Source organism: Phodopus roborovskii, unplaced genomic scaffold (assembly GCF_943737965.1).
Source record: "Phodopus roborovskii unplaced genomic scaffold, PHOROB, whole genome shotgun sequence".
In the NCBI taxonomy this organism is placed as follows: Eukaryota; Metazoa; Chordata; class Mammalia; order Rodentia; family Cricetidae; genus Phodopus; species Phodopus roborovskii.
In genome coordinates, this window is record NW_026126603.1 from 1,773,063 (window position 1) to 1,786,254 (window position 13,192).

The window sequence follows — 13,192 nt, forward strand, 5'->3', positions numbered from 1 at the left end:
CAGTACACAGGAGGCTGAAACACAATGATTGGGGGTTTGAGGTTAGCCAGAGCTAGGGAGAAATACTATCTCAAAATAAAAGTAAAAGGGGAAACAAAAGAGTCTGTGATCAGTTTGAGGGGATCAAGAGTTACTCAGGGCTCAAATTTATTATTCAACAAATATTTTCTTAAAGTGGAGATCATCTGCATCGTTTCTCAATAGTGCCAGGATCCAAAGGTAAAGCAATAAGGGCTCTCTTTAAGGAAACATTGGTTTGCTGCTGCAGAAGATGAACAAAGGCGAACACATTATATTCAAGAAGCAGGGTCTCAGATTTTACCAGGACTGAGACATAACACCAGACTGTAAGAGAAACATGCCCAACAGATTGTAAGAAAGATAGACAATAAGAAAATGTGCTTACATCTGTGCCTAGTGAATCAGAAGACAAAACAAAAACAAACCACAGATAATGACCAAGGTAAAATAACAGAGCAGGTGAGGACATGGGAGACAGATGTGGTCACTGAGAAGCAGTAGTTAAACTGCTGGGTATGTAGAAGAGCCCCAGAAATGAAAGATACTAAAGTTTCTTTTCAAGCAAAAGAAAGAGCCATATAGGGGTGTGTGTGTGTGTGTGTGTGTGTGTGTGTGTGTGTGTTAGACCCAAGGCCTTGTAAATGTTAAGTGTTTTAATGCTCAGCTACAAAAGCATCTTGGACAGCTTGGAATTCTCAGACCCAGAAAAAATGCCTTTTAAAAACCTGAGCAACTTTGAGGATTCCCTTGCTCCCATGCTTCCCACAGCAGTGCACACATGGGAACACTATCAGGACTTAGTGGGTTACAATAAAAAAGACATGCAGTTGGGAGAGAGTCATGTTGGGAAATGGGGAGAACTGGAGAAGGCAAATGCGGGGCAGATGTGGTCATGTTTCATTGTGTATCTATATGAAATTTTCAGTAATAAAGAAAAAAATTAAAATAAACACATAGGACAGTAAACCATTGTCCACACAAATTAATGCTAGTTAAAATATGGTTTACAATTTTCCTCGCCATTTAGAAGACATTGTAAAGTATTGAAAATTGACTGCAAATGTAACAAAACAGAACATTGGGGGAATTAAAAAAGAAAATTACATTTGTTTATTAAAAGGATTAACAAACAAATAAATAAAACAAAAACAGCCAATGTGAAAACATTTTCACAGTGGTGGAAACTAGCCTGTCACTAAGTAGAAGATTGCTGGGAAGACAAATAAGTCACAGGGCAGATGTGAGATATGTGAAGAAATGAAAGGCATGAGCAGTGGAAACTAATCGAGGAAACAGGGACAATGATAGCTTAAAGTATAATTGTAATTCACGCTGAGTCAAATTTACAATTTAAAATGCCAGACCAAACATATGAGTCAGCAGTAAATGAAGAAAGAGCCCTCCCTTCGTTATTCAATAGTTAGACTTTGGTAAGTTTGTGAGTTTCCATTTCTAAAGCAAGCCCTTAAAACAGTAACAATGAAAATGACAAGTCACCAAAAGTTGAAAAGAAAAGCATCTAGTCATTCAAAAAGGAAAGGCATAAGAAACAAACAGTGGGTAAAGGAGGTAGAAAGCCCAGGCCAAGGTCAGGTTCAAACCTGAGTTCTGCCCCAAGGAACTCACATGTAAAGACAAGAGGAATGGTGCCACAAAGTTGTCCTCTCGTGGCCATAGAGGGCTAGAGGCATGTACAGACAGGCAGGAAGCAAGATGGCTGCGTGCAGACAGGAAGTGAGATGGCGGGACCGGAGAAAGGATATAAGCAGGAAGAAACAGGAAGGAACCCGCTCTCTGGTCTGCTAAAAGCTGAGGAGGTGAGGGTGGCTGTGCCTTGCTCCTCCTTCTCTCTGACCTCTCGGCATTTTCCTCTATATCTGACTCTGGATTTTAATTATTTAGACCAATTATGGGGGGCATGAGAAGGTCAGAGAGAGGGAGGGAGGGGGAACTGGGATCAATATGTAAAATAAAAATAAAAAAATAAAAATCCATAAAGTCAGCCTATAATGGTGGTTGGAGGGACCTAGAGTGTATTACACTCTAGAGGTTTGTTCTTTTGTAACATAGAATTTATACCTAATCAATATTGTACACTTAGACATTGGTTGAAAATGTAATTTTTCTTACCTTTCAAAAGAGTGTTTGATGAAAAAAAAAAAGAACAACTTTTTACACCCCAATGAGGAAATAATGTCACAGCAAAGAGGGTAGGGTTAGCCGCTCAAGATGTCCCCTGTATACAAAGAATTAGTGCTTACAGCTACCTCAGCATACGCTTTTGGCTCATTTGTACTGTACAGCGTGCAGTCTTTTGCCTCCTTTGCATAATGTGTTTGGTTTTTGTTTGTTTGTTTGTGTATAAGCTCTGCTCCAAGAAGGAGCTCTGCATACAGTTTCATGCATCATATGGCCCCATTAGCATCTTAAATCTGCATCATGATGGGTACAGCTGGCCGTAGGTGAGTAGGTGTCCATATTTCCTCTTCTTTCTCTTTGCTAACTTAATATTTTTATTCATACAGTAGATGATTAGAGCTTTGCACAAAGCTACCAGGCCTTACTTTGTCCCATTCTGCTCCCCTAAAAGTAAGGGGCTTGGACTTGAATAAGAATTCAAGATGGTTTGGCTAGTGTTCCAACAACTGCTGCTCTCCTGTAAGATGGGTGAGAATGGGCAGGCACTGAAGTTTTGATAATTAGAAGATGGACATGGTTTTAGCCACAAGGTCAGTCACAAGTCCATGACCAGAGTCCAAAAGGAACAAACAATTTCCAGTTCAAATTTATTCTAAGTAAACCAGGGAGAGGGAAATATATTTCAAGGCCAGCCATCAGGAGGTAGAAAGAGAAGATTGTAAGCAAGAGCAGGCATAGCAGATGCAAAGAACTGAAGCCAGGGCCCTGGGGCCCATCCTGCCTTGGACAGACTGCCTGTGTCTAGGTGAATCTAACTATCTACCCAGAGTTTACTATATTTCTCTTACTACCTCTTTTTTTTTCTTCCTTCCTTTTCTTTTCTTTCCTTTTCTTTTTGCATCCTGTTGAATTCATCTCTTGAATATGCAAGCATCAAGGCATCCCACGACACCCTAGTGCCATGACTCAAATCACTTAAAAGCAATTCTGTCTTTCATGAGTAGAGGTATGTCTTCATATCTGCTTGAACTAAGGCTTGCTTTCTCTTTTTTTTTCCTCCTTCCTTCTTTCTTTTCTTAGTTCAATAATTTTTTTTAACCTCTTTCTCTTCATTCTTTTTGCTTCTCCTAGTTGAAACCTCTTTAGTGTCTAGTGAGGGCCACAGGCAAGACGTCTTTAGATCCAAAGCTCAGTAGGAATGATGTTTCTACTTCTTCTATTCCTTCATCATTGGGTAACATTTTCTGCCTTTTCTCCCCCTCTTGTGAATGAGAATGGCAGCCCCATGCTGCTTCTTACAACTGCTCTTCTATTTTCTCCTCCACCTCTTGCCTACTGTCAGCCTTGGTTTCTCTCTGTTCACTCAATTCCCACCAAGGTTAACTCTTGCTTTGTGGATGATACCTGTTCTTCTAAAAGCTGCCTCTACCACAAGCATGTGAGACAAAAATTTTGAATATTTTCTTCCCTTTGAAGTTAAGATGGAGCTGTTTTGCTTTCTGAAACATTTTTGGGAGCCATACTTTACTTACAGGAACAGGCCTCCCTCTGCTTGTCCTGTTGGTATGGTGTGTCTCATGACCCTGTAAGACTTGATCATATCAATTTTAGAAACCTTAGGGACAGCTGCGTTTACTTAGCTCCAATCTCTTGAATGTTCTTGTTTAACCTGAAGATGTCTCTATGGGACCAGAATATCAACCAAATTAATACTAAATCAAGGGGAGAAACACCATTTGTCCATATTAGCAGAAAGAACGAGGAAGCAACTAACCATGGAGCTTCATCTTAGGTTCACCTATCCTTCCCTCTCCGGGATTTTACTTATTACTCTCTTTTATCAGCTTATTTATTCTTTTGTTTACCAGAGTGAATGTAGATTTATTAAAGAGAGTAAGAAAGAACTCCTGAGAATGGATGGGGCTTCGAGAGGGGAATCTTGGCAGCTCATTTTAAACCCTCAGATCTGAGTTTAATTTCCTCGCCAGTCTCCTCCCTTGGTCCAAACACACGATTAACAGAATTTAATTGAGGATGGACATTACAGAACTGTTTTTGTTTTTGTTGTTGTTTTTGTTTTGAACTGCCCAATCTCAGATGCTGAATTACAGAACATAAATTTGCCACACAAATCTTCTAAAGGCCACTAAGGAGGTACAGGAAGGAATTAGGGACCAATCAGGCTGATTACTCCTGATCTTTGGGGTTCCACAGGCATCTCAGTTATCACAATTTCTTTTGGAGAAGCCCAAACCACAGTAGGAACTGGAGGCCACATAAAGGACAGATTCGGCACTCAACAGGTGGCTGTGATCTTTATTCTTTATGCTTTTTCAGATGGGAAATCAGATTTCCGTACCAGTGGACACCCCTTTAGGAAGAACCCTAAGGAATCTCAACCCCTGTACCCAAAAACATTTTCCTTGTCTATTGTAACATCTGAGTCTCTACACCATCTACATTACAGTGGTGTGTGTTCCCCTAAGGGCAGCCTATAATGCTGTACTCCAATGAGATCTTTTCTTTCTTTTAATGAAATCTTTTCATTATTTTTATTTTTTTCTTATTTTGCATATCGATCCCAGTTCCCTCTCCCTCCCTCCCATGCCCCCTGACCTCTCCTCCCATCCCATCCCCCACTCCCCCGCCCCCACTGCACAGGGAGGATGATGTCTTCCAGGAGGGATCATCAAAATCTATCAAGTCATTTGGAGTAGGGTCAGTCAGGAGATCTTTTCTATAACTGAGATGGAAAATGGTCTGAAGTTCCGCACACAGAATAATTCTTTTTTTAAAAGGACAACAAGGATGTCTATAGGAAACACAAAACGGAACTTTCCATTTTAGCCTTAATGGGGACTGTCCCAGGAACTCCCCTTAAAGCTTGGGAGAGGCTTGCTTTTCTTAAGATATCCCAAGGGAGACAAATAAAGATCTTCCACTTCTCCGGTTGCTCTTTTTTTTTTCCTTGTCTACCTTCTTCAGTTAGATTCATAGTCCCTTACCCAAGCTACCACCCTTATCATTACCTTCAAGGAAAAATGCAGGGAAAATTTCCAGAAAAGCACATTTGATACCAGAGTCCTCAGAAGGAGGACTACCCCTAACCCCCAAGAAGAGTTGATCACTCAATCTGCCCTGGATTAAAGAAAATCACAAAAGATCTTGCAGGTACTCAGGATTTGCATCAATGACCTCATGAAGATTGCTTTCTGTTGCCAATGGTTGAAGTTGGGAGGAAGACAGGCAAGTCTGATAGGCTCTTATCCTTGATGGTTTGTTAAGCCTATCTCAGGGATTGGCAGAGGGCCTAGACATCATGGTGAAGGCCCCCACTGACATACAAGGACAAAGGAACTCATAAACAGCCACTGTCCTCTAAAACACTCACTTTAGACATGCTAACTGCTGTCAAGGAAGGACTTATTTGAAACTCTGTGAGCAATTTACTTCTGAGCTAATAGACCAGGGCAAGTCCCCCCTGCCCCGTGTGTGTGTGTGTGTGTGTGTGCGCGCGCGTGTGCACGTGTGTGTGCGTGCGCGTGTGCACGCGTGCGTGTGTGTGCGTGCGTGTAAAACAGAATAGGCCTCTTATCTCATCAAAAGACAACTCAAGCTTCCTTGGGATGAGAGTTATGGTTGCCATGGTTATTTCTATTTCAAGAGATTCCATTCTCAATATTCTTACTATTTATGGGACCCACACTCCAACCTGTTTGTCAAATGATGTCTTTTAGTCTCTAGGCTATAAAATTGCAAATGATGATGACTTTGGGGTATCAGTAACTGCCTGCAGCTACCATCCTTCTTTTTAAAAACAAGGCCCATGGATCATCTAGACTCTACTGACAGGCAACAAGAACCATAAACCTCATATCCCAAGCCTATGACCCATTTTAGGATGAAGGAGCCACAAAAGATGTTATTGTATGATGTCCTAAAGATTTTAGGATTTTAGAGATGAAATAAACTTTCAGGAAATTAATCATGAGGTCAATTATAAGATACTAAGTAGTGTCAAAAGAGTGTAAACAATGTCTAGGGAGTAGAAGGACTAGGATTAAAGCTTCAGAAAACACACATGATAGTTTCAGTTACAAAGAGAAATGATTTTTGTTTTTATTAAAAATAAATTTCTAGAGTGGGGCATTGGTGGCTCATGCCTTTAATCCCAGCACTCAGGAGGCAGAGGCAGGTGGATCTCTGAGTTCGAGGCCAGCCTGGTCTACAGAGCTAGTTCCAGGACAGGCTCCAAAGCAATACAGAGAAATCCTACCAAAAAAAAAAAAAAAAAAAAAAGAAAAGAAAGAAAGAAAGAAAGAAAGAAAAAAAAGAGAAATTTCTAGGATCTTTGCATGTATTGTAGCTTTTTTCAATTTATTGGAATGCTAGTCTTAAAAATATTGCTTAATAAGTTGCTTAGCAGAGAGTTTTCAAGAGAATATACCATCCAAGCTATGGCATGGTTATTATTTACTGCTCTTAGTGAGAGCTACAGTGACAGAGAGCAGAAGATAGAAAAAAAATAAGCTGTTTAGTAAGGAAAAGACTAAGTCTAAAGTTGTAGGCAAGAGGGGTTCTGGGAACACAGCTTTTTTGTTCATGAGATTGGTACCATTATGAAGAAATCTTATGCTCCATAAAGGAACCATTTTTAAAGGCATCCTGAGGACAAGATCCCACTTATCAACCCTCTAGTTAGCACCAATACAAATTCATCTGGGAGGGGATAACTTGAACTGCTAGTGCAACCACAGGGGTTCCCAGCTTGAAAATGGCTATTTAAAGAAGTGTTTCCCAGGGTAAATCTCAAAGGCACACAGAGTCCTGCAGCTGTGGTCCAAGGCACCAGGATACATTCTGGCTGACAATATAATTTTCAACATCATCCACATGACACTGGTTTTTCAAGAATAGGAATAGGCAAACGAAAGAGTGGGGGAGTCCTAGAGGCATGCATGAAGATTCCAGAATGCAGTTGAGGCTAGTCAATATGTGTCAAAGTTGAAGCCCCCGTAAGGAGGCTCACAGGGGTCATTGTATGAAGCAGTGAGGGTAAAACATAAGCTACTATGGTACTCACGCATGCATGCGCACGTGCACACACACTCTTACACACACACACACACACACACACACACACACACACACACACACTGGGGCTTTACTCAACCATAAAGAAAAAATAATATTAAGGCGCTGGAGAGATGGCTCAGAGGTTAAAAGCACTGGCTGCTCTTCCAGAGGTCCTCAGTTCAATTCCTAACACCCAGATGGTGACTCACAACCATCTGTAATGAGATCTGGTGCCCTCTTCTGGCCTGCAGGAATATATGCAGGAGGAACAATGTATACATAATAAATCTTTAAAAAAAGAAAAAAATAATCAAGTTCATTATAAGAACAATGATTGGAACTGAAGTTCACCACAATCAGTGAAATAACCCAGCTACAAAAGACACGTATCACATGTATTTTCTCCCTTGTAGAACTTAAAGAATGCAACATATGAAAGTAAAAGGTAGTTATACTAAGGATATGGAAGGGAAAGGGGTGAATGGGTGAAGATAAGAAAGATAAAAAAAAAGCGGTTGAGGGGCTGGAGGGTCAACACATATATTATGCATGTATGAAACTGTCACAACGAAACACCTTAATTTATAAAAATTAATGTGCACTTATTAAAAAATAAGCCATACACTTCCAAAAAAATGTAGCAAGGAGAATCCAGGAAATGAGGTAGAATTCTTCTTTGGTAGAATTCTCACCAAAGTACAAAGTCCCTGGATTGTATCCCCAGTAATGGAAGTGAGGGAATGAGAAAACATTGAGAGGTCAATAATAAACAGCTACAAAGTGAAAACAAGTCTGATTTTGTAAGCTTTCTTTGTCAAACTGGAACAGGAAAACAGGAAAAATATAAAAATAGTGGATTGATATCACATCATTTATAGTCATTTCTTTAGAAAACATTAAAGTAAAGGAACTTCATGATTGACTAGCCAAAGTTGATCTGTGAGGTCATACAGGTGCACACCTGTCACCTCAGCATTGAAGAGATTCTCAGCTTCATGGCCAGTCTGAGCTACAAAAAGACCTTATGAGAGAGAGAGACAGACAGACAGAGAGAGACAGAGACAGAGAGTCAGGCAGAGAGAGAACAGAAGGAAGGAAAATTGGGGGAAGCTGAGGACGAATTAGGAAAAGAAGGAAGAAGTCAGGCTATTAACTCTGTCTCCTGATAATCATGGAAGCTCAAATAACAACTGATTTTCATTTGATAACATGCAGCCTTTGCAGAACTACTCTACTTTAATCTTTAATTCAAACAGTTGGGGACCAGTGCAGGAGCCTAATTTAAAACAATGGCCTTCTGTAATGTTCATTTAACAATTTTAAGAAATCAAATACAGCAATAACTGAAAGTGTTCCATTGTGGTGCTGATAAAGAAGGAAGTGGGTTATATGTCTTTTCTCATGGGCAAATCTCCAGTAACCTGAAGGTCTGGCTCCGGAACTCATCCTCATCTCACATAAATACATGAAAAGGGAGAAGAAGTTTGAGTAGAGCACTAATACTGCTTACTATGTCTAAAAGAAAGACTTCAGGAGGCTAAGAAGAAAGGCCAGACACTAGGTGATCAAGGAGAAAAACAAAACAAAACAAAACAAAACCCTACAGTAATATGATGGCCCAGGAAAGAAGATGGTACTTAAGAAGGAGGCAAGATGAAAGAAAACCATCATGAATGAAAGTACCTGAGTAAAGGGAAGATTTTGCAGTCTATCACTATTGTTCCCTGGTAGATGGTACACTTTGACAGCAGAGGTCTGTGTGAACTCACTGTGGTATTTTTCACTGCATGCTACCATGGAGATGTGCCGCCAATTGAGTGAACAGTGAAAGGTAGGTTAGGAGTAGGCTTCTGGTCAACATAAGAAAAGCACATGGAGAACATGAAATGGGAACACATTTTGAGGTTGGAGAAAAGAAAGGTAGGGGTTAGATTTATGGTCCTTCTCCCAGTGAAGTTGAAGACAGCACAGGAGCAGTAGAAAGGCTGACCATTAGGATGAGTTAGGGACGCTAGTAGCAACAGTGTCAATGACAGGGTGTTGCTGCCTGTACCTGGTGAATTCCCACCTCAGAGACTGATCAGGTAAAACCAGGCCCTGGACTATAACACAGAAAAGAGCTTCAGGCTGTATTCAAATGAAGCATAATTAGTGAGTTTATAAAGAAGAGTTGAAGGATGGAATGCACTTTAGGTGTGTATGTGTGTGATACAGAGAGAGAGAGAGAGAGAGAGAGAGAGAGAGAGAGAGAGAGAGATGTGCGGGATGTCCTTCTGTATGCTGTGAATGTATGTTTCTCTTATTGGTTGATGAATAAAGTTGTTTCAGCCAATGGACAGGCAGGATTAGCCAGGCAGGAAGCATAGATGCGGTTACCCTACTAGGAGAAGGTGAGAAGAGGAACTCAGAGACTGAGTCGCCAGAGAGACACCATGTAGCTACTGGGAAGATAAGACGCCCGGGCATTCTCCGGTAAACCAAGACCATGTGGAGATACATAGATTAATGGAAATGGGTTAATAATTAAGAGAGAGCTAGCCAATAAGAAGCCTGAACCATCGGCTAAACAATTTGTAATTAGTATAAGCCTCTGTATGTTTATTCAGGACTGAATGGCTGCAGGACGGGGAGGGACAGAAATGTCCATCTACATGGGTATTTCTCTGTGTGTGTCTGTGTGAGGAGAGAGAGGGGAGAGAGAGAGAGAGAGAGAGAGAGAGAGAGAGAGAGAGAGAGAGAGAGAGAGAGAGAATTAAGAAAAATAACAGTAATACCCACAGCATGGGTGTGGGCTCATCAAGAGAAAAAGGGTCACACATTAAATGCCTTAGGAAGAGCTTTATGAACAACTTTGTGGTTTTTGAAGCTATGCTACTTAAAGTATATAATTTGCAATCAGATACAAAGATTAAGGAAAAATAAAAGTCCAAGAATAACTTTAAAAATAAGTGTAAGAAATATATAAACTAGTTCTCTCTCTCTCTCTCTTTGTCTGTCTGTCTGTCTTCCCCCCTTCTGATTTTTCAAGACAGAGTTTCTCAGTGTAGCCCTGGGTGTCCTGGAACTCACTTTGTAGATGAAGCTGGCCTTGAACTCACAGAGATTCGCCTGCCTGTGCCTCCCAAGTGCTGGGATTAAAGGTGTGCACCACCACCACCTGGCTTACTTATTTCTTTTATCCTAAATAATTTCCTTTTCTAAATAAAACATTCAGGTAGTTTTAGGAAGTACACTGTTCAAGTTTACGGATTCTAGAGGAACGGAGGTAAAGTTAAGATCAAAGTCATACATATTCTGCCCCTAAGTAAGCATAATTTATTTGTTTCTTTTAATTTCTTTTTATAAGTCATTGACACTCTCATACATGTGTACTGTGTTTTTGTCATTTTATGCCCCCATTACTTCTCACCTCCTTCTACTCCCACTGAATCCCTCTTCTCCTCAACAAGCCCCTTCCTGCTTTCATGTCCTTAGTTTTGTTTTGATTTAGTTCGGTGTGTGTGTGTGTGTGTGTGTGTACATAACTTGGGGAGGCACCGAAAAATACCTCTGTGAAGTCTGTTCTCTCATCTTTACATGGGTCCCAGGGATGAAACTCTGGTCATCAGGCTTGCACAAGAAGCACATTTACCAGCTGAACCATCTTGTCAGGGCCATTTATCATTTTTGTCATCCTTAATTATCTTTAGAAAAGTGAGCATTGTCCTAGGTAGATAACTTTTACTGATCTTATCAGTTCTGTTGAAATTGTTTTGAACAGTACCAAGCATTGAACCTTAAGTCTTGTACACACCGAACCACACCCACAACAGTTGCTGAATTCCTTGGTTCTCGGCCGGCTTGGGATGTGGCCAGAATCTAGTGAAAGGGACTTCTTTTCCTTTTCATGTCCCCTTTTTTTTCCCTTTTCCTAACATTCTTCCTTGGGGGGGTGGGTAAAGGGTTGAGTTCAGAGTTGCCAATATCCTAGATCTACAAGGCTGCATCTTTTACTACTGACCAGGGTTCTAGAGCTTTTGGAGTAAGAAACAGAATATATATGTAGGTTTGGACCTGAAAACAGGCAAGTTAGAAGGTCAGAGAGCCAAAGAAGAGTAAGAGCTAAGGATATGCTGTGAGGACAGAAACTAGTACCGGGAGCATAACTACAGAGCACAAAATGACAGCAAATGGAATCTGACCACCAGGGAAAGGTTTCAGAGCTGGAAATAAACAGCAAGTTTTGGTGGGAAGGAAAGGAGGAAGGAACGGGGAAGAAATTGTCATGAAGTACCTGCAACAAAAAGAGAAAATTTCAGGTTTTGAGAGTTGGAGCTGAGGTCCCTCTAAATATTGACAAAAGCAAGGAGCCTTATGAAGCTTAGAGGATCAAGGGGTTGATCAAAGCGAGTTAAAGATAACAGACCACACACACAACACTGGACACTCTCCATTTCTCAAGAGCTAAGGAGTAATTCTGCTAAACACATCATACTACATTTTTACAACTCAATGTAAACTGAGCTTTAAGGTCATGCTTGCTCACCTCTTCAGAGACATGGGGCATCTCACTTTAGGCATTGTCTCCCACAATGACTTACTGTCTAGTATTGTTCTTGGCTAGCTCTGGAATAAGTCCCCTTCTTCCTAGACAAAGTCCATGCAGGCCCATTTGCTAAAGCAAAATACCTTGGGCTGGGTAGTTCATAAAAAATAGAGGTTTATTTAGTCCATAGGTCTGGAGCAGGTTGCCTTTCACCATTATAACATGGCAGAACGTAGCAAGGCAGCAATGATGGGCCACCTCAGGTTTCTCCTGGAGATTTCAACCGGCTCAATCTACTAATGCCAGTGATGTCACTAAGTCCTTACTCTGAAAGTGACCAATTTGTGAGTTTAGAGATTGAATTTTGTTCACACCAGAGGTAAGGTCCTTGACTTTGTGCTCTGTAATGAAAGACAATGATAGGAGAGCTGGTTCATTAATTCAAAAATGACCTATAAAGTCATTCTTATAAGGACATGAGGAAATTAAGGTTTTTAATGAGTTGCCATTTAATCAAGATGCTGAAGTTAATTCCATGCATTTAGGACAATTATTTTATCACTCCCTGAATTATTAATGGTCATAGACCCTCCTTTCACTCACTTTTCCACATAATTCCCCAGTGAGCTTTAACACACCCCACCTTTTCTCCTAATATCTCCTATATCTCTCCAGTTGCCCAAGACACTGACAAGCTTTTCCTGATCCATCTGGCATAGTTCCTAGCCTTTGGCTTTCTTTATTGCCAACACAGAGGACATAATATGCTGTGCTTGTTTCTAGGTTAAAGTTTTTCCCGAAGATATAAAGAGCAATGTGTCCAGTGATGAGACTAACTGGTTTAATGCCCTCTGTGTCCCAAAAGGAGAGAATTTGGGTCAAGGTGTTACTCTCAGTGCAGAATTTTTTACACCACCCCTTGTCTTTCTCAGAAACTGTCACCTGTGGGGAAGATAGGGAAAAGGCTATGTACAATCAAGGAAGACACTAAGCATATCAGTTCAGCTCATTTATGTTCCCAGTAGTTGCATTTTCAATGAATAACTAATACTTCTTACTACCAAAGAGTCATGGAGGGGACTGGAGAGATGAATCATTGATTAAGAGCATATTTTTTTTGAAGGAGACCCAAGTTTGGACCCAGTACTCATGTTAGGCAGCTCACAACCATCTGCAATACGTTTTTTAAATTTTAAATTTGAAACAAGCTTGTTTTACATGTCATTCCCAGTTTCCTTTCCCTCTCCTCTTCTCCTGTCCCCCATGATCCCCATCCCATTCCCTTTCTTCTCCCCAGGGAGGGTGAGGCCTTCCGTAGGAAGTCTGTCATATCATTTGGAGCAGGGTCTAGGCTCTCTCCCATGTGTCTAGCCTGAGAGAGTATCCCTTTATGTGAAATAGGCTCCCAAAATCCATTTGTATACTAAGGAT